This window comes from Mus musculus, chromosome 3 (assembly GCF_000001635.26).
Source record: "Mus musculus strain C57BL/6J chromosome 3, GRCm38.p6 C57BL/6J".
Taxonomy (NCBI): Eukaryota; Metazoa; Chordata; class Mammalia; order Rodentia; family Muridae; genus Mus; species Mus musculus.
In genome coordinates, this window is record NC_000069.6 from 51,024,160 (window position 1) to 51,051,560 (window position 27,401).

The window sequence follows — 27,401 nt, forward strand, 5'->3', positions numbered from 1 at the left end:
GCAGCTAAACAGCCTCCTAGCATAGCCTGGGTGTTATTCACAGCGTGCCAGCAGGGTGTCAAGAGGACTATCTGTGTGCCACATAGCCTTTTAGGACTTATCCTTCCAAATCTCTTTGCAATAGTCACTAGCCTGCCAGGATGGGGACCTAGGAGGGGATGACTAGGCACACTCCACCTTTGATGAGAAGAATGTTAATGTCACAGTCTAGCAAGACGAGATAGGGTGTGACACCTTACAGTGAGTGGACTTAGTGGCTCACACCTGTGATCCCAGCATGCAGGAGGCTGAGGGGGAAGATGCTGAGCCCAAGGGTGACCAGTTATAGTCTCAAATTATCAAAGAGAAAAGAAAGGGGGGATTCAACCTGTCATGACAAATTAGCAGAAAGTAGGAGGTTTTTACTCTCGTATCCATTCTTGGGGCGTGGGGGACCTGGCTAGAAACAAATCAGGAGAGAGAGGGGAAATGCCCCGTGGTGATAGCATCTATGAAGAAATCTATAAGAGAATGGAAGGGATGCAGAGGAAGTCAGAAATACAATCTTTTATATAGCGTGGCTATGGAAGATTTCTTTGATTAGGAACCATTTGAACAGAGTTTGTGGAGGAACTGAGACCTGTTGGTAATTAGGGGACAACATCACAGCAGCAAAAACAGCAGGCGAGGAGGTCATGAGGGCAGAAAGCGCTGCATGTGGTCAGGGAATGATTAGGAAGCCAGTGCAGTGACACAGAAACAAAGGCTCCTTTGACGGGGAGGGGAAGATGTGATCTCGGGATGTAAAGTAAATTAAAAACTAAAATCGGATAGAATAGAATAGAAAGGGGGCACAAAGGGAAGGGGCCAACCTCTGGGACTTTGGACCACAGCCCTTAGTCTATCATTGTATCTTGTTTTAGACTAAGGAAGCAACAGAAAATTTGCTAAAAGTAAGATTGGATGCCACTGGACAGACTTCAGTAGAACAATAGCAAAATTAATTTGTATTTTAATAACACAAGGCCAACTTGACTTCCAGGTTAAGATGGCAGGCTAGAGGCTATTTCTGTGTGACCCAGTAAAAGATAGTCAGTCAAACACAGTGTCAACAAGACTGTTCCCTGGCCTTTCCCAAAAGGTAAGGCAGATGAAAGGTAGGCAGGCCTATCCTCAGGACAGCCCTTAGCCATCACAAACCCCAAATACAGCTGTGGGTGTTCCGAGACAAACATTCCCCTGGCAGGGAACTTAGAGGCAAAGAGACATCCCGTCCTGGCAAGCCATATGACACAGAGGACAGCAACCTGGAGCCATCCTTACAGCAGCCTGTTATTAAAAGCTGAGCTGCCCCAGGGGTCTGGAATCACGGAACATCCACGGGACAGGAAGACTCAGCCTGCCATAGCCCCTGGATGAGGGCAATCCCAGAGAGACAAATGTGGAGAACAGCAGGCCTGGTACTGATGAGCCAAGGATGTGGAGGAGATGGTAGGGGGCTGGGATAAGCTCATAAGTGCATAAGCAAAGAGAGTCCTTCACTATAGACTCAAGAGTGGAGTTGCTGGAAATTATAGTAATTCTATTTTCAGTTTTCTGAGGAGCCTCCATAATGATTTTTACAGTAGTTGCACAAAGTCATATTCCCATCAGAGCTGAATAAGGGTTTCCCTTCCCCACATCCTCCAAATTAAGTCAATTTACCACAAAACTTTCAGTAATATGAGAAATGCCATCTCATTCTACATATATCCAATATAGTGCTTGAAGTCTTTGTTAGAGCAATAATACCAAAAAGGGAAGGGGTTGAATAAAAATGGCCCCCATAGTCCCATAGGGAGTGGCACTATTACGAAGTGTGGGCTTATTGGAGTAGGTCTGGCTTTGGTGGAGGAAGTGTGTCATGAGGGGGTGGGCTTTGAGGTCACAGAAGCTCAATTCTGGCCAGTGTCTCACTATCACTTCCTGCTGCCTTCTGATCCAAATCTCAGCTGCCTCTCCAGCACCTTGGCTGCCTGACTGCCACCTGCCATGCTTCCCACCATGAGGATAACGGGACCAAACCTCTGACCTATAAGCCAGCCGTAACTAAATGTTTTTCTTTATAAGAGGAGTTGCCGTGGTCATGGGGACTCTTCACCCAACAAACCCAGTAAAACCCAAATAAGACAAAGGGATAGAAATAAAAAGACGATGAAAGTAGATTATCTGAGCCAGTGAGATAACTCAGTAGGTAAAGATGCTTGACCCACCTGCCTGGTGACGTGAGTCCAATCCTAGAGGCCATATACACAAGCTCTGGCATGTGGACCCACACACACACAATAATAATAAGCTAAAATTAGGAAGTAATTCATTTTTTTAAAAAGAGAGGATGAGTGATTTTGATTTGCAGATGGCATAACTCTGTACTTAAAAGACCACAAAGACACCACCAAAAACTCTTAGACCTGATAAACACTTTCAGCCAGATTCAGAATGCAAAATCAACACATAAAATCCATAGTTTTCTTAATTCCAAAAATGAACTCACAGAGAAAGAAATCAGGGGCAATCCCGTTCACAGTCACCTTAAAGAGCTATAATGACATGGACTAAGGCTAATCGTGGAGGTAGAAGACCTCTGCAGTGGACGTGTAAGGCACTAGAAAAGAGGTTGAAGAAGACAAAATTGGAGAGACCCCTGTGCTCATGGACTAGGAAAATTGGTAGGATAAACATGACTGTGTAACCAAAAGCAACCTCAAGACTTAATGCACTCCCCATCAAAATCCCAGGGACATTCGTCACAGAGCTAGAAAAAAAAATGAGAAACTTCACATGGAAACACAAAAGACAACATCATCCTGACGGGAAAAGAAAGAGAAAAACAAGCCTGAGGCATCCCAGTACATCCCAATAGTCAACCTCGAACTGTATTATAGAACCATAGTAGCAAAACTCATGGTCCTGCACAGAAACAGAAGTGTAGACCAGAAGAATAGACTATCAAGCCTAGATTTAAACTCTCACAGGTACAACCAATGGTGGTTGTAGGAGAAGAGACAGCCATTTTAACAAACAACCTCACACCCCAAGTGCCACACCCTCCTCCATGAACCCCTGAGCCCTTGGACCATAGGCAGCACATTTGCTTCCTACCAGACATCTTGTCACAGCAATGGGGGAACATCACTAACACATACCGCTGTGGATTGTCTCAGAAACACTTCTGAACACTTCTTTCTTTGCTAGTTTCTGTGACATAATCTGGTCCACATTGCAAAGGGGTAACGCACAGTCCAGGCAATTAGTCCGTTGGGGCCAGGTACCATTTGATTCAAATTCAAGGCAATTACAAGTGAGTCTCCCCTTCCCTGTACAGTGACAGATAACAGGGCTGTACAGTGACGGGTAACTGGGCTGAAACTCATGGGTCAGAAGTCTATAGTCCCCTCTGAGAAGTAAAGGACAGTGAGTCAATGTCCCCAGAGGAGGTCAGCCCTCCTATCTGTCAGATTACTTTATACCAGTGAGTTTTACTCCTATTGCCTCGCTGACTACACAGCCAGGACAGGCAGCTCCTCACAGAATGTGAGTTCTTTCCCCTGTGACGTTTGCTAAGTGGTGGTGCGTATAACCATTTTTATCATGTAGGGAAATCCCATGAGGTCTCTCTGGCCTGGCCAAATCCACCAACACTAGTCTTCTGCCTACTCCTTTATCCCATGACTGAAAGTGAGATGAGCCAATTAGAGAATACATAATAAGCCAATTAGTTGTTCCTTACTTTTCTTAATGAGTGTAAGATGTGTGTCTGCTCAAATTATAGTTCATCTGACAAGATTCTTTGCTCTGTGACTACTACAACTTGGCATTATTTCCCTTTTTATTTTTATTTCTATGGCATCAATTATAGGAACTGAACTCCTATAATCTTCTGCAGGAACTGTGCTACTTCTTAAAAATAATTATTCACCCCTGAAACCAAGCTCCTGACCGTCTTTGCCTTTTTCCTGTTGCTGTGATAACACTCTTACGAAAGCCACCTAAGGGGAAAAGATGTCCTATTTCACGCTTCAGGCCCAGTCCACCACGGCACAGAAGTCAAAGTGGCAGGAGCTTAAAGTAGCTGGCCAGGTGCATCCACAGTCAGGAAGCAGAGTGGGGATGAGAGCATGCTCAGTCCACTTTGTCCATTTTATATAATTCAGGCTGCCCTGCCCAAGGAACAGTCCCACCCGCAAATAAAATGGGCCTTCCCATGTGGGTTAAGGTAATCAATACGACCCCCCACACACATGCCCAGAGTTGCCCTTAATCCAGAAAATCCCTCACAGGTATGTTTAGAGGCTATCTCCCTAGATTCTTTCAACCTGACAATTAGCTTGATCCACCACAAAGACCATCCATCTGCATTGCTACAGCCTTTCTGGATAGTCTGAGTGGACATCCTGCAGATGCAGTACTTCTCAGGCACATCAACTGACACCTCACATGGAAGAGCTTTGGAAAACACATTTCTGGGGTTTATTAATATTATCTCAATGCCACGGGAGATTGACCCTTATGTTGTCTCTTCATCATGGTCTATCTACAAAGGCCAAGTGTAAGAAATGAGCACTCTCTGTGGAAAGACCAAGAGTATAGCCTTGGTTAATGTGGGAAGGGGAACCCTTGAGTTACTGTAAGATGACCAGCTGTGTATCCAAAAGGAGAAAAAAAAGAATAGAGTCAGAAAATTTCATAACTTTGTCAACATTTATTTTCACCAAACAACTCATTAAATCACTATAAAAGTCAATGCATATGGTCGGATATGACAGTTTAAATTCCAGAAAGACTTATAAGTCAAGTTAAACTCATAATACATAATGTAGTCAGGATGTCTCATCCATGAATTATAACATTTTTATTACATCTCAACTGCAAATTACCAACTTGTTCCCTGTCCTGCCAATCTCCTGATTAAATGGGGAACTGTTAGGCACCGTGAAAATATATTATGGTAAAAGATGGCTCCATCGTTTTTTCTCGGTTATTTCTACGTCCTTATTTAAAGCTTTGTCACTAGAGCAGCTGGTCCAAACTGAACTGTGGCTTTAGCAAAGTGATGGCATAATAGATGAAGTAAGAAAAAAATGGGTCAAAAATTGGTCCATGTTTATTGTATCGTTATCCAGTATTTGTGTATCTTCAATGTCTTGGCATCCGTTTCAACCTCCTTCTTTCTGTCTCTTTTAAGTGATACTGACTTTACAGGTCTTATCCCTATGGGCCCAACTTATGGCTATTTTATTTTGTGTCTTACACTGATAATGGGGCAATAACTTGTACCCATCAAGTTGCCCCATAAAACAGCTTAATGTCTTGAAACAGTGCCAATATGTCAGCTAAAGAAAGTGAATCAAGTGGACATTATTCCATACTTACCATGAGCTACACTGCCTCAGGTCCTTCAAGAACTTCCTAAATCATTCGTGCCCTTTAAGAACTTGAATTCTAAATCTAATACATGCATTAATATTTCAAAAACATAAACAGCCAGTACATATATGTTGATTAGGGTCAATAATTTCCCTTTTGTTCGTTTTTTTTTTAAATCAGTGTGGTGTACTTTATTCTAGAACAAACTAATACTTAGTCATTACAGAAAAAAAATTGAAAATAAAAACACTCTAAAAGGAAGCCTAATCACCTCCTAATCACTGCATTAGTTAAAGAAGTTAATGTCTTTTTTATCTAGAAACACAACTAAACAGATATGTCTGATTATAAATATAGAGCCAGATGCCATCAAAGACAGAGCTAGAGGTCTGTGACTCTGCAAGCCACAGGAATCATCCTCTGGTGGAGTTCATGAGAGATGTGTAAACAAGAACAGCAGACGTCTAGTGTTGACCTAGAAGGGAGGACCAGGGAAGCATAAGGCAAACATGTCTGACAGAGAGACAAGAATATCTAACAGACTTTCAATAAAAGCAATGAACATAGACTCTATTGATCTCCAGGCCAGTCGACTCGAATTTTTGGTATATCATTGCACAGATGCAGTGTTGTAAGTTAGTCGGACTTCAAGTAGAGACACTAGGTAATCATAGATTCAGCGGGAAAGCATCCTGCAGGGAAAGAGGTTGCATCTAAAAGGGGAAATGCAGACTGGAAATCCAAAACAGAGCCACACTAGGAGCTCAGCCAGCGCCCAGTACCAAAGTGTGTCACTTCCCTGGATGTCCAAGAATAACGGAAGAAATGCTGACCTTCGCACAGGAACGGGCGAGTACAGGAAATTTTACTTACATATTAAAGACAAATGACCTCAAGCAAGCTGGAAATTTCACATCTATCATGCAGGCTACATCTCTACAAAATACTCAAACATATACACACACAAACACATGCAAGCACACAAAGATAGGAGAGTCAAGGCTATGGAAATATTCTAAAAAGACTATTCAGTCAGTGAGATGAAACTGTCTTGTTTGCCAAGCTCTCCCTAGGACAGCTTACTTAGCTTTTACTCAATACCAAGGAGTGAATGCAGAGATTTGGCACCAACTGCTTCCAAGTTTCCTATCTGATCTCATCATCAGCTTCTGGAACATCCCATCTACCTACCCTACTGACACCCACAGCTAGCTCTTTGGAGAATCTGTGGTACAAGTAACATACTCTTGACGGAAGAGTTCAGAAGTCCAGGAGAGAATAGAGTTGACTCAATATAATTCCATTCACATCATTACCAGGTGTGGTACCCTAACCTATAACCAAAGTGACCTCAATAACACAGCCTCCAACCCACAAGCAAAATCACAGCAGTGACATCAACTACACTTCACAGACCAGGAGAGGAGAGATCACCAGGAATCATGAGAGTTGAGACCAATGAAGGTGACCAATGAAGGACAGGAAGGAAGAAAGAAAGAAAAGAAGGGCAAAGGAGAAACAAGACAGGGAGGGAATCTATTGCAGCAAGGGAATCAAAGACAAAGAAGAAAGAAAACAAATACAACAGAATGCCCCCAGTTCCTGATAAAGACCCAAAGCAGAATCATAGTGCAGAAGTGACCTGGACTCAAGACTCCATTTGCTAGGCAATGGTATGGCATCTTGGTGAGGGGCTGCCATAGGAAGACAGAGATGTCATGATACAAAGATTGGCTTTGTCTAGCTGAGGGATGGAATGGTGTGAGCACTTTTACTATGCTGTGGAGAACACAGAGAAGGTTTCCACAGTAAGCCAGACTCAAAGTGGTCAGGGATGTAAGTAGGTGGGCTCAGCAGCAGCGTCTTCCGTACGGGAGTGAATATATTTACTAGTCACCCAAGAGCACGGACACAAAGGAACAGGAGCTTAGTACGTGGCTATTCCTATCTTATTGTCTAAGGTTCCAGGGATTAACAAGACCAATAAGTCCCTTGGTGGAAGCTAGGGGAGCCAAAGGACATGTAGGGAGCTAAGTGGGAGAAAGAGCTTAGCGAGTAAAACTCATAAAACTCGCGACATCCCTGGTGTTTTGAAACAGCACAGTCATTCCCTCACACTTCTGCACGTGGGGATGTTGTGTTCCTTCGAGAAGCTCAGAGAGACTCACTGGTTTTTCCCGTAACCACAATGAGCCGAAGACCCCTGAGATCAGCTAGGGCTGAGCTGGGCTGATCCTGACAGAAACTTGAAAACTAATGATTGCACAATGAAGGGCTGGGTTTTACTCAGACCTTACCCAAGGGTAGGAGACGCAGGTCTGCCACAGCGCCTCAGGTGGCCTCAGGAGCTCACCGTCCTTAGCACATACTCGTCTTCACGCTTTCAGCCCCATGATCACTACCAGATGGACACTGCTTTTCTAGCCCCACCCCCTCCTCCACATCCTAAGAAGAAAGGACTGGGGAAAATGCCAAGGGGAATCTAGGGAATGTTGTGTCATTGGAAAGTGCTTGTCTGACTCGCACAAGTCTCTGGATTCCATCCCCAGCACTCCATAAAAACAGTCTTGTTTTCATACGCCGATGATCCTAGGACTCAGAGGAGGAAAGGTCCAAAGTCCAAGGTCATCCTTGTAACATAGCTGGTTTGAGGCTCTGAGATCATCCTAGATTACATAAGACAGACAGACGGAAGGAAGGGAGGGAGGGAGGAGGGAGGGGGTGAGGGAGGGAGGGAGGGGGGAGGGAGGGAAGGAGGGAGGGAGGGAGGGAGGGAGGGAGGGAGGGAGGGAGGGAGGGAGGGAGGGAGGGAGGAAGGAAGGAAGGAGAAAGAAAGAAAGAAAGAAAGAAAGAAAGAAAGAAAGAAAGAAAGAAAGAAAGAAAGAAAGGAAGAAAGAGAAGTAGCAGGAGGGAGGGAGAGAGGGAGGAAGGGGGAGGGAGAAAGAAAAGAAAGCCAGAGGCCTGGTTGGCCACATCTGTCCTCTTTTGGCTTATAAAGAAAGCCTCCCTCATCTCCCTTTGTTTACCCCATGGGCCATAACCTTGTCCTGTGGTCATGCTGAGCTGTGGGCTGAAGGTGCCTGGGTCTGAGATGGGTCAGCCAGCTGACAATGTCTGTCTGTTCCTATGAAAGTGTTTCCTCCATGGCAAGAGAGCTTTCAAGTGAAAACCATTCACTGCCTCAAATTAAGCAGTGAGAAGGAGGAAAAGGAGAGAGGAAAATGTTTCCTGGGAGAAAACACCCTTTGCAATATTAGATATCAGTTATGACAAAGCGGAAACTATTTCCTAGTGAAATGAGTATCTATTTTATCCCGAAGACTTAAAGGGGTTTTCACTGCAATCAAACAGATGGAGGTGTCATGTGACTTGTAGCAAAGATACGGTCAGGATAGCTTTTTGGAATATAAGGTTTCTAACTTCTTATAACCATTTAGGAATCCGTTCCTAGAATAATTCAGAGGCTCCAACATAAAAATGAGAGAAGATATACAGTTTTGAAAAAAAATCACAAAGATTACTGAAAATTTCCCAGAACTGTGCTAACTACTGAGGATCATTTCATGCGATGTCATCTCTCATTCAAATGGTACATTTAACCCGTTGTTATTCATAATGGGTCAAGTTCCAGACACAACTTCCTTCATAGACCCAAACAGTAGATCTAAGACAAGGGTAAAAGAAATCACAGGATAGATCTTCATGAGTCTACTCATAAGAGGTGATTTGCAAATATTTCCAAATATTTAGGAAATATTGAAGGAGAGAGTATGCAGGTATGTTGATGTATGTTTGAGAGACATAAATCCGAAAAGAGACAGAAAGACCTGAGAAAGGAGAACAGTATAAAGAAATAGGCATTTTTTATGAATAAAACTCGTAAAACACTGCATTCTACCTGTGCAGAAATTATTAAAAACAGCAATTTTTGCTGAGCTAGCAGAAATTTATTCAGCAAACCTCCTGACTCATGAGAACCCAATTGTCAAATTATTTAACTTGTTTATAACTTTACAAAGCAAAAGTTCTCTACAGACTCTCTTCTGAGGCAGTACATCCCTAGTTTATGAATCTCAGTCCCTGCTGTGGCTGCAGCCACAACTCAGTCCTCCCTCATCCAACCACCTTCCTCCTCCCAGCCTGTCTCCAAATCCCAGCTTAGCCATTTCTTTGTCCAAGAACCTGCATTATGACCCTGCAAATCTCATGCGTGCTCGCCCAGAATGAATATATTCAAGTGGCTCCCTCCAATAATCCTCTTGTCAAGACCCATATAATTTATGAAAAGGAATTTTTCAAAGCTTTAGATGTAGTCTGTGCCACATTCAATTTAATTCAGTAAATATTTATTGAGTGCCCACCCAGAATTGTGCTATGCCCTGTGTGGAAAATAAAAGAAATATATAGCACAGGCCCTCTGGTCAAAGGGTTTGCAATGTTCCTGGGAAGAAAAGTCGAATGCTGATGTAATTACAGGATGCAAAATAGCACAGCGAGATGCAATAGAGTTATGTAACCAGAACCAAAATATGAGGGAGATTCAACATTCCATTTGGCCAGACCAAGAAGAATGGAGCTACAGGGAATAATTTGTGGAGGAGCTGGAACTCAAGCCTGTCCTTGAGAGATAGGCCGGTTGAGCTGGGTGCAGCAGCCAACAAGGGCACTTCAGACCCTGGAAAGAGTGTGAGGGAAATCAGAGAGCGGGGAGGAACCATGTTAAGAGCAATGTGAACAGCCAGTCTGGCTGAAGAGAAGGAAGGATGAAGATCTCAGAGTTGTGTTAGAGAAAGCGGGATGGAGAAAATACATAATAATCAGGGAAAGACTTGAGGCTGTAATGTCTCTCTCTCCTTGCTTGGTGATCTGTCGCTGTCAATCATTCCAAGCCAGAAAGAAGAGTGGAGAACGTGGGCTCAGTCTCAGTTACTTTTCTCACGGCCTTGACCTTGAAGAAGAGAAGCCTTCTCGCTGCTCACACTTTAAGGGTGTGGTCCACGGTGACAGGGAAAGAAAGTCGAGCAGCACTGGAGGCAGCAGGTCACGTTGTATACAGTCGGGAAGCAGGCCGCGCTGCAGGCTGGCCATCCGTCAGCTCAGCCTTCTCCTCTGTATCAGGCCTGGGACCTCTGCCTGCACAATGATACCACCACATAGTGAGTCTTCTCTGCTCTGTTGAGCCTTTCTGGAAATACTCCCATGCACACAGCCGATGATGTGTTTCCTCTGGGATTCTAGAAAACGATTCCGTCTTATGACCCATCTTAGTAGTCACCAGGCTGCTTAGGTATCGCTTCACAGCCATATTAAAAAAATAAATTAATTAAAAAGGGAAACTGGTATTGATAGTTTAGGACTGTTATGAAAATGGGAGCTATATATAGGAGTGGAGCAGATAGACTGAAGCCTTTGTTGGTCTCATCTCGACTATCTTTACTCAACTATCTACTGAAGCTCTACTATATAGACAAAGCTGAGTTCAGCGCTAAGAAAATGAAGCAAAGCATACCCAGTGTTTCCTCTGAAGACATCGGCAGAAATGCTTCGAAAGAACCAACAAGCCAGTGAGATACTCAGCAGGTTAAGGTGCTTAACCCCCAGCCTCACTGTCTGAGCTTGATCCCTGGAAGCCACTGATGGAGGAAGGAAAGAAGGGACTATCTCAGGTTGTCCTCTGACCACCACACAAACACTATGCCACTCACACACACACACACACACACACACACACACACACACATACGCACGCACGCCCGCACGCACACTAATTCATTAATTTTCAATTTAACCAATAGAGCAATGGAGTCACAAATACTTAAAACGGAAGCTTGCTCCCACAAACTGCAAGTTGCATCGCTTTCAACATGACTTACTACTCTGCATCTCAGTTTCATCCTTTGCACCGCTGTCCAGATGATACTGAACTACGGTCCAGTTTGAAGATTCAATTCCAGTCTATAGAGAAAACAAAATGGTACCCGACACCTGAAGGCCTTCAATAAGTGTTACTTGAATTATTGTGGGAAACGGGCATACAACACTAATCTGATAACATAGAGCAAATCACTGGGAGTTGGATGAAGTCCTGCACTATGGCAAATACAGAATAAGTTTGCAAAGTGGGCATGAGTTAGGAGAATACTCATAAAATAGAAAACAATGTGAAGAGGTACGGAAATATCAAAGGAAAATTTAAATTAAAAAGGCATGCTCTACGGCATGTAGGGAATTTGATATTGGTGGACTATAAAGTTCAAGGCAAGAGAATCCAGGAGATGAAAGTGAGCAAATTATGAAGACCTGGGATGCTGAAGGAAGGTGTTTGGAGAACTCCCATCAGCCAATGGGGTGTCACTGACAAACCTTGAGAACAATTCCTTATGATAAGGAGAGGGCAAGCATTTAGGAAGCGTGGAAAAAACTCAAAGATTTGGGGGGGTGTCATCATTTGAGACATTGAAAAGTTGGTTGCAACAGAATTCAGCTTTGACTCAAGTTAGAAAAGGTTGACTATTCGGGGCCTAGCAAACATAGAAGTGGATACTCACAGTCAGCTATTGGATGGATCACAGGGCCCCCAATGGAGGACCTAGAGAAAGTACCCAAGGAGCTAAAGGGATCTGCAACCCTATAGGTAGAACAACAATATGAACTAACCAGTACCCCGGAGCTCTTGACTCTAGCTGCATATGTAACAGAAGATGGCCTAATCGGCCATCACTGGAAAGAGAGGCCCATTGGACATGCAAACTTTATATGCCCCAGTACAGGGGAATGCCAGGGCCAAAAAGTGGGAGTGGGTGGGTAGGGGAGTGGGGGGGAGAGTATGGGGACTTTTGGGATAGCATTGGAAATGTAAATGAGGAAAATACCTAATAAAAATATTTTTTAAAAAAAAAGGTTGACTATTTGTAAAGAATACTTTGCTGAGACTGAGACTATAGATAAGGAACAAATTTGGAGTAAGGATGATGCCCCCTACTTAGCATAGGAAAACTAGCCAGACGTGTCTGTGTCCTGTCCAAATGCAGAGTGGCCATGCGGCTCATCAGTACACTTGAGGAACTGAGAAGAAGTGGACCCAGGAGGCACTGACCTAGATGGATAGAGGTTGCCCACAAAAACGAACCCATCCAGGATAAAGAACAAGATGAGACAACTCCCAAGTCAGGCCATTCCTAACCGGGCCAAGAAAATTACAGTCAAACTCTTTGAAGGCAAAAACACAAACCTCAGATTTAGAGTGTGTTTAGATATGCCCAAGGTCAAAGGAACACGTTTTCTGGCAAGACTTTTCTCTCCACGATAGAAGTTGGACGTGTGTGAAAGAAACGAGAGGGACCACATAGAGAGCAGATCTTGGATACTGAGGGGCTACGTGGAGGATGACAATTATAAACACACTGTCTCTAGGAAAACAGTTCATTTACAAAGTAGATTTGACAGCTCAAGTTGCTTCTTGGCGGAGCAGTCGTGCCCGGCCCCCACGCGACCTGGTGAGCTTCGATTATAGCCTCGATGCTGGTGCAACCACAGAGACCCCCTAAAAGGGGAGTGATGAATGTGGTCCTGTCAGGCTTCATTCCCTGGGTGGCCTTGAATCTCTGCCGTTATCTGTTACCCTGCCAGTGCTGACAGTGATGAACACGAGGCAGGCAGCTAACGACACCCCGATTCATTACCCAGGAAGAAAGGAGAGCAGAAATAAAGAGAAGGTGACTGCTATGCAGGAGCTTCCCACATCACTGCTGTCTTCCTCCTGCGGGTTTGAATGGAGAAGAAATGATGGAGCCCTTTTCTCTCATACACGGATTCTAATGATATGCAGAACAGAAGGATTCTCAATGAAACTACCTGGGAAGGTGAACACCTGCCTCAGCATGGGAAAGTTCTTCTCAAGACTTATGAATGCGGGAGATGTTTACCAACTTATTTTTTTCAAACCATTGTTATTGTAGCGAAACAAAAAATAAAAAGCACACAAAATCATCAGCCCCAGCCTTGCCAGCCTAAATTGTTATCTATTTTAAGGGAGTGCACTGTCTCTGTATTTATAGACTTATGGCCCCACACTAGCAAATGCTAAGCTATTGCTTTCTATTATAAATATTTTATTTTTAAAGTGGTATTTGGTTCTTTCCTAAAAAGATCAAGATTTTTGTTTCAACTCATTTTTTTCTGATCTATTGAAAAATTAAGACTTTTACTCCATTGTCTTCTTTTTCTTATTAATGGGACTTCTCGTGATACCTGAAGACACAGAGCTTGTCCAACAGGTGCATCTGGAATTTAATGCCCAAAGGAGACAAGTTTGCTTCTCTAACCCAATCCATCTTAACCCGGGATGTCAATCAGGGGGCTGGTTATGCGAGGCATAAAGAAACTCTCTCTCTCTGTCTCTCTCTCTCTCTCTCTCTCTCTCTCTCTCTCTCTCTCTCTCTCTCTGTCTCTCTCTCTCTGTCTCTCTCTCTCTCTGTCTCTCTCTCTGTGTCTCTCTCTCTGTCTCTCTCTCTGTCTCTCTCTCTCTCTGAGTCTCTTCTTTCTCTAAGTCTCTGTGTGTATGTCTGTCTCTAAGTCTCTGTGTGTGTGTGTGTGTGTGTGTGTGTGTGTGTGTGTGTGTGTGTGTGTGCTGTGTGTGCTGTGTGTGTCTCTGTGTCTGTGCATCTGTCTGTCTATGTTATTGTCTTTATGTGTTACTGGGGATTAAAGGCAGGGTTTTGTGCATTTAGGCAAATAGTCTACACAGCTAATCAAGGTCTTCAGCCAGGAAACGTATTTTTACCTGAAAGTTCCACGATCAAATGGACTTGAGGAAACCTGTATGAATCAAGTCTAACAAGTGCCATTCACCCCTTCAAACTTTTTAACATACTGGTGCACATTTTGATGTTCTGAAAGTAAATATAATCCATAATATTTTAAATCTATTTCCTTCTACATATAATACTTTTGTGCAATATATATTTACCCTGATGTTACAAAGAACCATACTTTAGAAACATGTAGTCTGAACAAATCCCACATTCTCATTCATCTTAGCAATAAACTCAAGTGATCACCAAGATATGGTCTAAGTATTTGGCAGACGAAGACACCAAGACATTCTGAAGGTAGAATAAATAGTAAAGAAAACTGTGGGGGGGGGGGGTCTACTCAGTGAGTGGAGTGCTTGCCTGTGACATATGAAGACCTGAGTTCAATTCCCAATACCACATAAATCCAGTAGTGATATATGTGTCTGACATCCTCACATTTGAGAGGTAGAAAAAGAAGAAAAATAAGTTCAAAGTCACCTCCACTACATATGGTTCAAAGCCAGCCTAGGCAACAAAACAAGGGGTGAGAATGAGAAAAAAAAAAGAATAACATGAGACAGCCACGGAGGTAAAAGTGCTTGCTTGCAAAAATTGCCCTCTGACCTCCACACCTGCTCCTGCTTGTGTGCATGTGCTAGGCTCCTGTCTGCAAGTATAACAGAGTATCATTAATAGTGTCAGGGATTGGTGTTTGCCCATGGGATGGGTCGGTCATTGATTGGCCATTCTTTCAGTCTCTGCTCCATCTTTGTCCCTGCATTTCCTTTAGACAGGACAAATTTTTGGGTCACACTTCTTGTATATGGGTTGATGTCCTTATCCCTCCCCTGGGATTCTGCCTGGCTACAGGAGGTGGCCTCTTCAAATTCCATGTCCCCACTGTTAGGCATCTAACACTGTTAGGCACACTGACTCCTGGGAGCCTCCCCCATCTTTGGGACTTCCTGAAGTACTTCCCCACACACACACCCTGGCAGCAGCAGTGACAGATTTCCATTTATTCTCTTAGCCCCCTGAGTCTCTCTCCTGTCTATCTGGAAGCCTGATCCTGCCCCCCATTCTCCTCCCCCTTCCCATCGCCTCTCCCACCTATTTCCCTTTCCCCTCTGCTATGCTAACAGTCTCCTATGGCTGTTTCCCCCTTTTAAGTGTGATGCAAGCATCCTCTCTTGGGCCTTCCTTCTTGTTTAACTTCTTTGGGTCTGTGAGATATATCCTGGGTATTCCATGCTTGACACTATTATCCACTTATCAGTGAGTACATACCATGCATATCCCTTGGGGTCTGGGTTACCTTGCTCAGGATATTTTCTAGTTCCATCCATTTGCCTGCAAAATTCACGATGTCCTCATTTTTAATAGCTGAACAGTATTCCATTGTATAAATGAATCAATCACGTGTTCTGTATCTATTCCTTGGTTGAGGAATGCCTGGGTTGTTTCCAGTTTCTGGCTACTATGAATAAAGCTGCTATGAACATATTGGAGCACATGTCTTTATCGTATGGTGGGGTGTACATTCTGAGTATATGCCCACGTGCTGGTCTAACTGGATATCTGCATGAAGAAGAATGTAAATAGATCTCTATTTATCACCCTGCACCAAACTCAAGTCCAAGTGGATCAAGGACCTCAACATAAAACTGGATACACTAAATCTAATAGAACAGAAAATGGAGAATAGGGGCTGGTGAGATGGCTCAGTGGGTAAGAGCACCCGACTGCTCTTCCAAAGGTTGGAAGTTCAAATCCCAGCAACCACATGGTGGCTCACAACCATCCAACCAATAAGATCTGACTCCCTCTTCTGGAGTGTCTGAGGACAGCTACAGTGTACTTACATATAATAAATAAATAAATAAATAAATCTTAAAAAAAAAAAAAAAAAAAGAAAATGGAGAATAGCCTTGAATGCAGGAGACAATTTCCTGAACAGAACACCAATGGCTCAGGCTCTATGATCAACAATTGATAAATGGGACCTCACAAAACTAAAAAGCTTCTATAAGGCAAAGGACACTGTCCATAGGAAGCAGTGGCAGCCTACAGGTTAGGAAAAGATCTACATCAGACAGAGGGCTAATATCTAAAATATATAAAGAACTCAAGAAGTTAGACTCCAAAAAAAAAAACCCAATTTTAAAAATGGCACATAGCGCTAAACAGAGAATTCTCAAGTAGCCAAGAAGCACTTAAAGAAGTTTTCAGTGTCCTTAGTCATTAAGGAAATGCAATTCAAAATGACCCTGAGATTCCACCTTATATCAATCAGAATGGCTAAGATCAAAAACTCAGTGGACAGCAGATGCTGACAAGGATGTGGAGAAGGGGGAACACTCCTCCTCCATTGCTGGTGGGAGTGCAAACTTGTACAACCACTCTGGAAATCAATCTGGCAGTTTCTCAGAAAATTGGAAATAGTTCAACCTGAAGACCCACCTCTACCGCTCCTAGCTCTTCATCTTTAAAACGCAATCAGGATTCTGGTAGAAAGAACGGATCTTCTAAGAACTAGCGCAACATCTGAGCTAGATAAAGCCATCGCCATGACATAGAAGAAGACCATCATTCATTTTTCTGCTATCTTCTCTGCAGGAACAGTCAGCTCTGGGAAAAAAAAAATCTCACTGGTATTTTCACTCCGTGTGCTCCAGGAAATCAAAAGCCAATCATGGTGTTTCCAAATGAAGTACAAAGGACCCTGCTTCCATTTTCCCCCTCATTGCCAATAGCAGATTATTTGGCTCTAGCCTCAAAGAATTTAGTGGAGGAAGGAGAAATTTAATTCTGTGGCTTCTGACAGAATGACGTTCATCCCTCCACAGTCTCTGTATCAAGTTCTTTCGTTCCTATTTCCCACAATCAACTTGTGTTTTCTACTTTTTCTTCAAAGCCTCATCTCTGGCTAACAAATATGAATGGTTCCCTTGCTTTGCCGTCTATTGGTGATAAATAGACTCCATCATTTCTTAGGGCCCCTGAGAGCTGAGAACGGATGGGCATGAAGGAAGAGCTGGCACCAGGAATTCAAGGAAAGGATTTGTATTGTTAGTCTTTTATCCAGGTTAATCGCTGGGGAACCGTATTTTAAACTCCAAAAGACTTCATGGACATTTCCAGAATTTCTCCAGAGACACAGATCAATAGATCAGAATAATCAAGAAGAGCCAACAGGTTTGTTAAATGCCACGTGAGTGTTTTACTTGAGTAAGCAAAAGGTAACCTCATGAAAAAGAGGAGAAATCAGCTCTCCTGGGAAGCACCTCCAGTTTGCAGCTGGAAATAAAAGAAAGTGTCACATTTTAATTCCACTCTCCTGGCCTGGACACAAGAATGTGGACCGTGCTTGTTTGTTACATGGCTTATTTAATGAACAGCTTCCCCACAAGCACTGAGTAATCAATGCACTGTCCATACAAAATAATGCACTCTATGTGAGGATGCAGAGCCTGCTAATTTTACAGACAGCTTCCGTCTTCTCTTCCACTAAAGCTCACTGAAAATGAAGCCAGGCCTGATTGCTCTGAGGGCTTCTTGGGCCCCGGTGATATTTAAGTATTGGCGTAGAAACTCTGAGCCTTTCTCTTGTCAGCAAACCAGAAATATCTACCGTGGGGTCCTGCGTGAGGCATAAAATTTCAAAATTGTTAATGGGAAGCCTACCTCGATTTCAACAGACGAATCACACAAGGTACAATATGAGTTATGAGTGAACTTTGAGTTCCCAAGAACATTTTCCAAACTGGCTCTTTTCGCCGAGCGTTAATGGCAAGGCGGAGTGCAGGGGTTCCTATTTGAGACGCACCGCCCCTTCAGCAGCCTCTTGGCTGCTCTGACAGCGCCTTTGGTGCTCGGCTTTTTCACAGAACTATCTTAGTTAGGCATCTTAGGCTTCGTGTGCTCATCTCTTCATTTTTCACCCTCTTCTAGCTCTCTACTCCATCTCTTCCTCTGTTGCTCTTTGTTCCTCTCAACCATCCTCCAGACCTTTTTCTTCTCTGCCTCAGCAGCCACTTAAGCATCCCTGGGTATTTCTTGGACAGGGGGCCCCTGAAGCCGCCCAAGAGAAACAGAACAATTCCCCCACCCCCGCCCCAGAACGAGTACAAATCCGAGCTGGAACAAAGTGGTTCTTTAACTCACATTCAAAAGAATTTTCCTCAGCCCACGCTGAGCGTGCCGTATTGTTAACTTGTATCAAAGAGGTTCATATCTCAGGAATCATGGGAAACTTTCAAACATGATTGATGGCTGCTCAAAAGAACATCCATGGCACGGTAAGCCGCGGAGAGGGAATGTGCTGAGCCGGTTCAGGATCGGCCGGCCTGGCTGTGCCTTTCAAATTCCTTTCATCGCAATGGTGACCATAAGCTCTGCAGGGTGAGAACAAGCCGGGACTTTTTGTGGAATTTTCTTAACCGCTGATATGTAATCCATACAGCCAGAGGTAGCAGACATGGGATAAAAGATTTAAAGAAACAGAGACGCAAGGACTAATTTTTTTTTTCCTTAAGAAACTTGGAAAGGAAAAGGGAGAGTGCAAACAGCGAGTTTATGTTAACCCATTGGGGGTGTTCTGGAAAATTCTTTGATGAAGGATTGAGATTACTTTGAAGCAGAGTTTATTGAAGCAGAATGTCAGCGTGGTGACCAGGAAGTCGGGGTGACTGGACCACTCACCAGATTTCTATAATACTCTCCCAATCTCTGCATGCCACCAAACTGTAAAACTGCTACACTAGATTTTCCTTCTGAAGAGGAAGCTGTAGAATTAGTAGAAGCTCGTGCGTGTATGCCTGTGTGTGTACCCACATGTGTGCATGCATGTGTACCCGTGTGTGTCTGTGTGTGCACGCACGAGGATACGAGCGCATGTAGCCAAGCTACCCATGTGGAGATCAGTGGACAACTTGGAAAGACAGCCCTTGCTCTTCATTGGTGCAGATTCTTAGGTGATTGCTCAGGTCTTCAGGCTTGGTGGCAAACCCTCACCCTCTGACCCATCCCATTGACCCAACTGGTACAAACAGGAAAGGTCGGTCATAAAAAGACAAGAACCTAGAAAGGAGGAAGGTGGGGCATGTGCACATATATGCCCAATGAGAGATGAAAACGATTGCTAAAATACTCACACCTTACTAAGCACATCCTTTCTCACCACGAGTTCAGATTTCAAAAGTTGGAACAAGGCAGATGAAATGTAGGTAAAGGCAAAAAAGTGTTTGGCAGTTTTCACTGCCGAGAAACTCAAATATAGCTTAGGAAGCAATAAGATAGCCTTAGCTAGAGAGGAGAGAACAAAGGCTTGGCCTCGAACTGGGAGTCAAAAGCTTCCCTTATACAAAAGTGCCAGGTCAGGTATCATGAAAAGACCTGAACAAAAAATATATATAGTTTAATAAAACAGGGGCTGGAGAGACAGCTCCATGATTAAGAGCACTGGCTAATATCCCAGGGGACCCAGGATCAATCTCCAGCACCCACAAGACAGCTTACAACCATCTGTAATTTCAGTTCCAGGGGATCTGATGCCCTCCTCTGGCCTCTGAAGGCACTGAACACACTTGATAGATAGATAGATAGATAGATAGATAGATAGATAGATAGATAGATAGATAGATAAATAGATGTGGGGTATATATATGTGTGTGTGCACATATGTGCATACATGTGGGCAAAATAATAAATTAATTGATTAGTTAATAAATTTGAAAATATCAAATAAAAAGCCCATGCTTGAGGTTGAAGGCCACAGTGGCCCCCACATAGGTGCACATAGGTGCACATAGGTATATGCACAAGCAAGAAAGAGAAAAAAATAAAGTTTTAGAATTATTAGATGGAGAAAATAAGAGTAACACCAAGAAGTGTCATGATGACTGAAGAGAAACATGGCGGTAGAGATCAAGGAACCCTCCCCACTCCACCCGCCCCCACCACCACCCCCCACCCCCGGCATCAGCTGTCACCAGAGTCACACTAGGATGTGCTTATCAGTATGTCTCTCCATCCATGTCAGCTGCGGCCATAAAGTAATCAGGCTGATTAAAACAACAAAACAACAACAACAAAAAACACCAAACATTAAAAAAAAGTACTGCTCATTTATCTAAACAGTGCTGGTCTTCAAAGATAGCCAACAGCTGCTGTTAGGTTTTGAAGCCTTTGAGGCTTGTGTTTTGCATCCGAAAGAGGTACCAAAGGAAAATTCCCCCCCACATGGTTCAACAGCTTGTGTGGTATGACAGAAGTTACCTTTTACCTCCCAGGGAACTTTTGGGAAGGATGATGTTAATTGGGGAGTGTGGAGTTCAAGAGCAGTGATTCAGAAATCAATGTTCCTCCACAGAGGAGCTGGCCGACTGCTGGGGCAGGAGGACTGGCCCCTGTTGGGAATGGAAACACTCCCTCTCCAGAAGCAGGAGGGGGGTCCCAGGGGGCTCGAGAAGTCAATGAAGCCCACAGGTACAGAAAAAGCTAAAACCTCCAAGGTCTCCAACAGGTGGTGCTGCTGTGGGAAACTGTCACCAGTCAAGATGCCACCAATAATGGGGTGGAGTGTAGGGGCGGGGCAGCTCCAGGAAGGCAACCCAGACTTCTAAGCCAGGCATCTGCCCCTAAATATTATTTATTCACTGCACATGGAGGCAGAGACACACCTGCCATGACTGCTTGCAAGAGGTGGGTCCCAGGGACCAAACTCAGGTTGTCAGACTTGAAGACAAGCCCGCTTATAAGCTGAGCCATCTCTCCTACCGTGCAGCTGCCTTTAGGAAGTAGCTCCTCCCTCACGCTCCTCTCAAGTGAGCTCACTGCTTCAACAAATTGGACTGTGGTCGAATCCTTAGCTTGATGCAATTGTTTGGTTTGTTCAAATCTAGGGAGGAAAAGCTCACTGCTTGCCAGGAGCACAAGCTGAGAAATCTGTCAGTCTGGTGGCAACTAACCAAGGGAGAATTCTCACTAAGAGAAAGGCAAGAGAAGTAGAGACTCCGGACCACCAAGGTTCCTGAAAAACACTTAGCATTGTGCTATCAAATCCCTGATGGGGATATATGAACACAGTGTATGTTCAGATGTTTAGCGAGCAGACATTTACCTTAATAGACCACAACCTTTATGCTAATGGCCTAGGTGGCTTCTCGGAGAAATCGGTAATGTCAAAGCAATGATGAAGCCACTGTCTCCATAGAGAGCAAGACTAATTTGAGAGACGACAAAGGAACCTCAACCTGAAACGACTCAGTCTTTTCCAAAGGCGACTCAGTCTTTGCTTCTGTAAGGAAGCCTGCTGGGGACAGAACCATCAACAGGCTTCCTTGCAAGAAGGAAGTATCCAGGAACCCTACCTCAGTGTCAGGACAAGGAATGCCAAGTTGTCCTACAGAGTCTGGGCCAGATACCTGTGTTTTATTACAGGCCTACCATTTGTTGAGAGGTCCTCAAAAATGGTCACTCCGGTGTCATTTTTTAAAAATGGGACTTTGATTAGGTTTTCTTTTCTCCTACTTCCCAAAATAGGAAGGAACTTAGCATAGAATGTTGAATTGCAGCCCCCACCCCACCCCAAGAAACCCATAATCCAAGGTAAGTTGACAGTTGGCAAAGGAGATGAGCTACTGCACGGAGCTGCTACTAAGGTCCAAATGAGGGAAGTCCTTGAAGCCACTGCAGGTGACAGACGTGGACAATTCTTAGGTGCCTTTAGAGCAATGACCTCAGACTCTGGACAAAACATGAGACGGCATGAGGAAGGGCTTGGTTCCTCATCAGAGCTGGCTAGTTTCTCGGATCCGCTTAGCTGACACTTGCATTGCAGTCTGGTATGCTAATGCCCTGAGAGAAGAGAAAGGATGGGAAGGACTGACGTTCGCTGAGCCTCTATCCTGTGCCAAAGACTTTCTGTCACAAGAGTCCACTGTGAGAAGATGCATTACCTCCATTTCTACTCATGAATCAACTGGAGACTCAAAAGTTAAGTGATTTATCCACAGCCAGAGAGCTTGCAAATGCTCAGATCCTGCCTTCCCCAGTGTCTAAAGCTACGTGGCGTGTGTGTGTGTGTGTGTGTGTGTGTGTGTGTGTGTGTGTGCAGCTGTGTGTAGTGACTAGAGGCCAACCTCTGCCACCATTACTCATGTGCTCAGAAGATACGACCATGTCTTCTGAGGCAACCTTTCACTGGCCTGGAACTCATGAAGTAAGCCTGGCTGGCTGGCCAGCAAGCCGTGGGAAACCCCCCTCTCTGCCTCTCAGCACTGACATTACAGGTGGGTTCCAACACAGCTTTCTTTTAAAAGAAAAAACAAACAAACAAACAGGGATTAAACTCTGATCCTCAAGCTTATAAAGCAAGCACTTTACCAGGTGAGCTACGACCCCAGGTCCTGAAAGCTAATGCTTCTAACATCTCTCGGGTGAGCATAAGAGGTGGCTTCCAAGGTGACCCATGTATGCTGAGGCTTGCATCCATCCCATGCACACCGTGAAAACCCGGTTATCATAATCAGAATGGGGTTCAAGAGATATGCTGCAGTTGGGGTCCTTTCTGTGAAAGTTCACCTAGAATATATTGAGAAGCAAAAAAAGAACCAATTGCATGAAACACCATGTCTTTGGTACGAGCAAGGAACCATCAGAAATGTCCCTTCCTGTCTCTTCTACCCTAGCCCTACCCACCAAGACCACTTACTAACAACTCCACAACAGTGATCAAGTATTTACTCCATATGAAACAAGTGCTGGTCCTCAGAGGAGCCACGGGATGTGGCATTTAAACAGATGAAAACAATCGAAGGGTATGAACTTGGTAATGATAGTGCAGAGTCTATCTCCTGCCCTTCAAGATCCCTCTGTACTGTTCTGACTCACTCTCCCGGGCCTTCCACTAGAAAGCTATATAGCAGCCATTTTTCAGTGTCAGGCAGTCATTAAATAAAACATAAACACCATACTCCATGGGGCTCAGCTTGGGCTCCAAAGGAAAGCCAATGTGCAAATAGCACTTAAAGGCCCTTGGTCTCAATCCTGTCCCTCCCGTCAGCGGTCCAGTTCAGAACCTCATAACTCGTCCTTCCCACAAGTGACATGGCTACAGAGCGAGTTGTTTAGAGAAACAGATAACAACCTCCCTAGAAAGAAACAAGGGAGGCATTTGAGGAAATAGGGTCTGTAGCGATGTGGCCATCAGACTCACGCAGGCACCCCTTGGGACTTGTTTCCTCTGGCATTGCTCTAATGAGGCTGCTCGTGGTCTAAGTGATGGACAAAGGCTCTCCAGCACATCTCAGGTAGACGATGCCTGGGATTTTCTCTGCCCTTGATTCATGGAGAGCTGGAGAGGTGGCAGTGCTAAAGGACTTCCTCCTTGGTTAATAAAACGAATCTGAGATTGCCGGGAGAGGTTCAGCCTATTGCAGAGACTCTGGGCTGTAATGAGGCTTGTGAGATTTGTCTGCCTTCAGGCCAGGCCTTTCCTAAGCTACCCTGGTTGAGACTATAACCTATTTTTTTAAGGTCTTCTTGGGAAAACTTTTTAACTCTTTTTCTCCTTCACAGGAACAGACAGAGGAAGGGAGGGCAACCTGTGTGCATCTCAAATCAGGACCTATGTTATTCAACATAATTAGCCAAGCGACTCTGCATTCCATGGTGATCACCGATAATGAAAGTACTTTCCTGTTTATTGCCTGTTTACGAGATCTGAACCATGGAACTCCAACCAAATGATTTCTGTCATCAGGATCATACCATGGCTCCCTTATATTGTAAGCAATCTCTTGTAGGAAGATGGGAGGAAGGAACCCAATCTTAACTCAGTCTTTAGCTAATCCTCTCACTTCCTTCATGGCCGTACAAAAATGTCACTCTGGCATGAAACTTTCCATCATTACCAAAAAAAAAAAAAAAAAATGTTCACACAGTGCTCACACACACACATGCTCACGTACAAACACACACACAACAGCCTCCCACACTATATTTCTTTTGTGCTTTCTTTTTCTCCACATACTTATCATTGTAAGATGGTTTTGTTGTCTGTTTTCCTATCAAAATGCAACCTCCATGAAATAAAATACTGTGATCCTCTCTGTCTATTATCTTGTTCCTAGCTACTAAGTTGTAACCTGGTACAGATCAGGTACTCACTCATGACTGCTGGGAGATCCAAATGAACACACACCTTCTTGCAAGCCTCCTGTTAGCTAGCGAATGGTTGCCATTCCACAGCAGGACATGCATTGTTGAATACACACTAGCTATTGCTGCTTACAGTATCAGTTCCCCATCTCTTTTAAAAGTCTAGAATGCAATCTGTGGAGCCAGGATGCTAATCTGACAGGTATCTTCTCCCAACCCCCAAAGCAAGACCAAATGATGGGGTTTCCGACTTCCTGACTCAGGCTTCAACCAAACCCCTGCTCCAACTCATTCTTGTTACTGAAAAAGAAAGAAGCTGTCTCACTGAGAAAAACACAATTATTCTAGCCAGAAATATTTGAAAACAATGGAAGAAAATTGGGTATTGTACCAGTGAACACAGGCTTCATTCACCCAACAAGTATCTACAAGGCATTCATTTTGTGCCTGCGTATGCCAGCCACCGGGAAGGCACTGGGACACACACTATGGACAGACCCAAAGTCAGCCAGCTTCCCATAATATTAATAACCTTGGAAAGTGGCTGAAATCTGAGGAACTCTGAAGAAGACTGTGTCCCTCAAGAGGCACCTGCTGTCTTGAGGACAGTGGGTCAAATGAAGCCTAAAGAGACTAACCTTCACTTTATGGCATTAAGACGACTGTAACTGCTTGGGACTCTCTTCTCTCAACTATAAAACAGGACACTTGAAAGTCTACTGATCTGTATAGACCCTCCCAAATGCCACACTGAATCCAGCTTCATTGGTTTATCTGTGCTGTCGCCTGATCCACCTAACCCCTCCGAAGTCCAGTGCTGAACTTCAACTGCCTCCTTAAAGGGATCAGTAGTGGGGCTTTAAGAGTTGGTGAAGGTCCTGCGGGCTCTGCCCTCATGCCTTCACCTGAAGAATTAATGCTGCTATCCAGAAATAAACCTCTCTCTCTCTCTCTCTCTCTCTCTCTCTCTCTCTCTCTCTCTCTCTCTCTCTCTCTCCCCTCCCCCATAGTCTTGAACCTCCTTTCCAGTCTCCAGAACCATGAAAGATCAGTATCTATCCATTAATTACCCTGCATGGTGTATTGTTACCGCAGTACAAAATAGACAAAGATCTTGCACACCAGACAGGTGAAATCAGTAGTTCCAAGTCATAAATGGCTGAATACAGGACGCTTGGACCATTCATCTGGCTGTTAATGTTGTACATGGCCCAGAGTGGTCACCGGTAAGCCCTCAGGGGAGTCATTTAAATTGATTGGTGTTCTCTTCCACATAGGAGAGATTTCCGTCGCACTGTTCAAACTCAACCTCAAGAGGTCCCATTAGAGCTGTGTTTAGAATCGGGTGCAAGGTAATCCTGAAATAAGTTGTGGGTCACAAGCTTTGTAATTCACCACCGCCATCATGTTTGCTTTGCACTGGAAACAATCTCCAGAGTTAACATATTGAAAGCAACATGCTTAGTCCTGGCAGATTTGGAACCAGGACAGATTTCAAGACATTTTACCCACCCCCACTCCCCTATGCTTTCAAATCAGAACTAGCATGTTAGCCAGAAATCCTTTCACTCTCATCAGCTACCCAGGCATCAGAGGTCAACAGTATAGCACAATGACAGTGAGAGCTTGCAGAATGTCTGTGTTGAGCTTTTAGATATGTGTAAGTCTCATAGTACTCAGGGTGCCTGAGAATTTAGTTTCTGCCCAAAATGGTTAAAGAAGATGACATTGGGGACTAGAAAGATGGATCAGGGATTAAGAACACTTATTCTTGCAGAGGAACAAGGTTCAGTTCACAGCACCCATCTGACTATTCACAAGCGTCTGGAACTCCAGTTCTGGGGATCTGATGCCCTCTTCTGGCCTTCATGAGAATTACAAGCATGAGTTACACACAAGTTCACACACATGCACATCAGTAATATTTTCAACTTAAAGAAAGTAACTTTACATCAAAAGACTCAAGTTATAGCAACACTCTGAAACTCTGAAATTGGGAGGTCTTTCAATTTAAAAGGGAACAGGAGAAAAGTATAGAGATATGCTTCAAGTATGGCATGTGCTCTGGCTTGAATTTTGCCATGCTGACACTGACTGACTATGGGGTAGGTTCTCTGGGCTTTTTGGTAGATGGGGAGAGTATTTAGATACTGTTCTGCCACTTTTCAAATGAAGGCAACATACATAGATGAATGGAGATAGTATAGATTTCCAGACTCTTGTGAGTGATCCATAAAAATGAGATAGAGCCACACAATGGCTTATTATCTAGCATTAATAAAAATTAAAGCACTAATAAATGCTATTATATGGTGTAAAAAAAATATCCTTAGTAAAAAAATAAGCCAATCACAAAAGGCAAGATATCAATGTTACATCTTATTAAAGGCCCAGTAGAAGCAAATCTATAGAGATGAAAAATATATCTGGGTTGCCCACCACAGATAGAAAATAATTAATATTGGGGGGAGATGATTAGAATATTGACAAATTGGTTGTAACAATGGCCATGAATAGACCAGAATCCATTTATTAAGCATCAAATGTTTGTGCCTCAAAATATGACTGTTAAAGCCCTAAGTTCCATGAGATGCTACCCAGGGGTGGGTCCTTCACAAGACAGTAGTAGATCCAGATGAGGCTCTCACTAGAAGACAATTGTCCTTAGACATACAGGGAGATGGGGACCACCACTGTGCTATTAAAGGACACTGTGCAAAGGCCACCATCTGCAAGCTGAAAGGTGTCCTCACTAATAATGGAGCCTCAGCTGGCCTGGAGGTGCTGGCCAGTAATCGCAGCTCCTCAGGAAACTGAAGCAGCAGGACCAACGTTCAAGACCTGTGTGGGCTGCAGAATAAGGAGAAGACCAGCCTAGACAACTCATTGACACCCAGTCTCAAAATAAAACTGTAAAAACCGCTAAGGATATAAGCTCCATGGCTCCATTTGCTTAACATGCTAGAGGTGCTGGCCTCTATCCCCAGAGGTGCAAAAGACCACAAAAAAAAAAAAAAAAAAAAAAGATTCAAAGAACCACATCTGTTAGCACCTGGATCT

At 43.9% G+C, this 27,401-nt stretch overlaps 1 long non-coding RNA gene across 1 annotated transcript; it reads right to left on the minus strand.

The window, feature by feature from the left end:
- Positions 1-9,191: 9,191 nt before the first annotated feature.
- Positions 9,192-18,679, minus strand: Gm35756. The gene is made up of 3 exons (XR_375611.2): positions 17,865-18,679; positions 16,641-16,808; positions 9,192-10,518 (listed from the first exon to the last, which is right to left on the minus strand). It is a non-coding gene; the product is annotated as a predicted gene, 35756 (long non-coding RNA).
- Between the last annotated feature and the right edge of the window lie 8,722 nt (positions 18,680-27,401).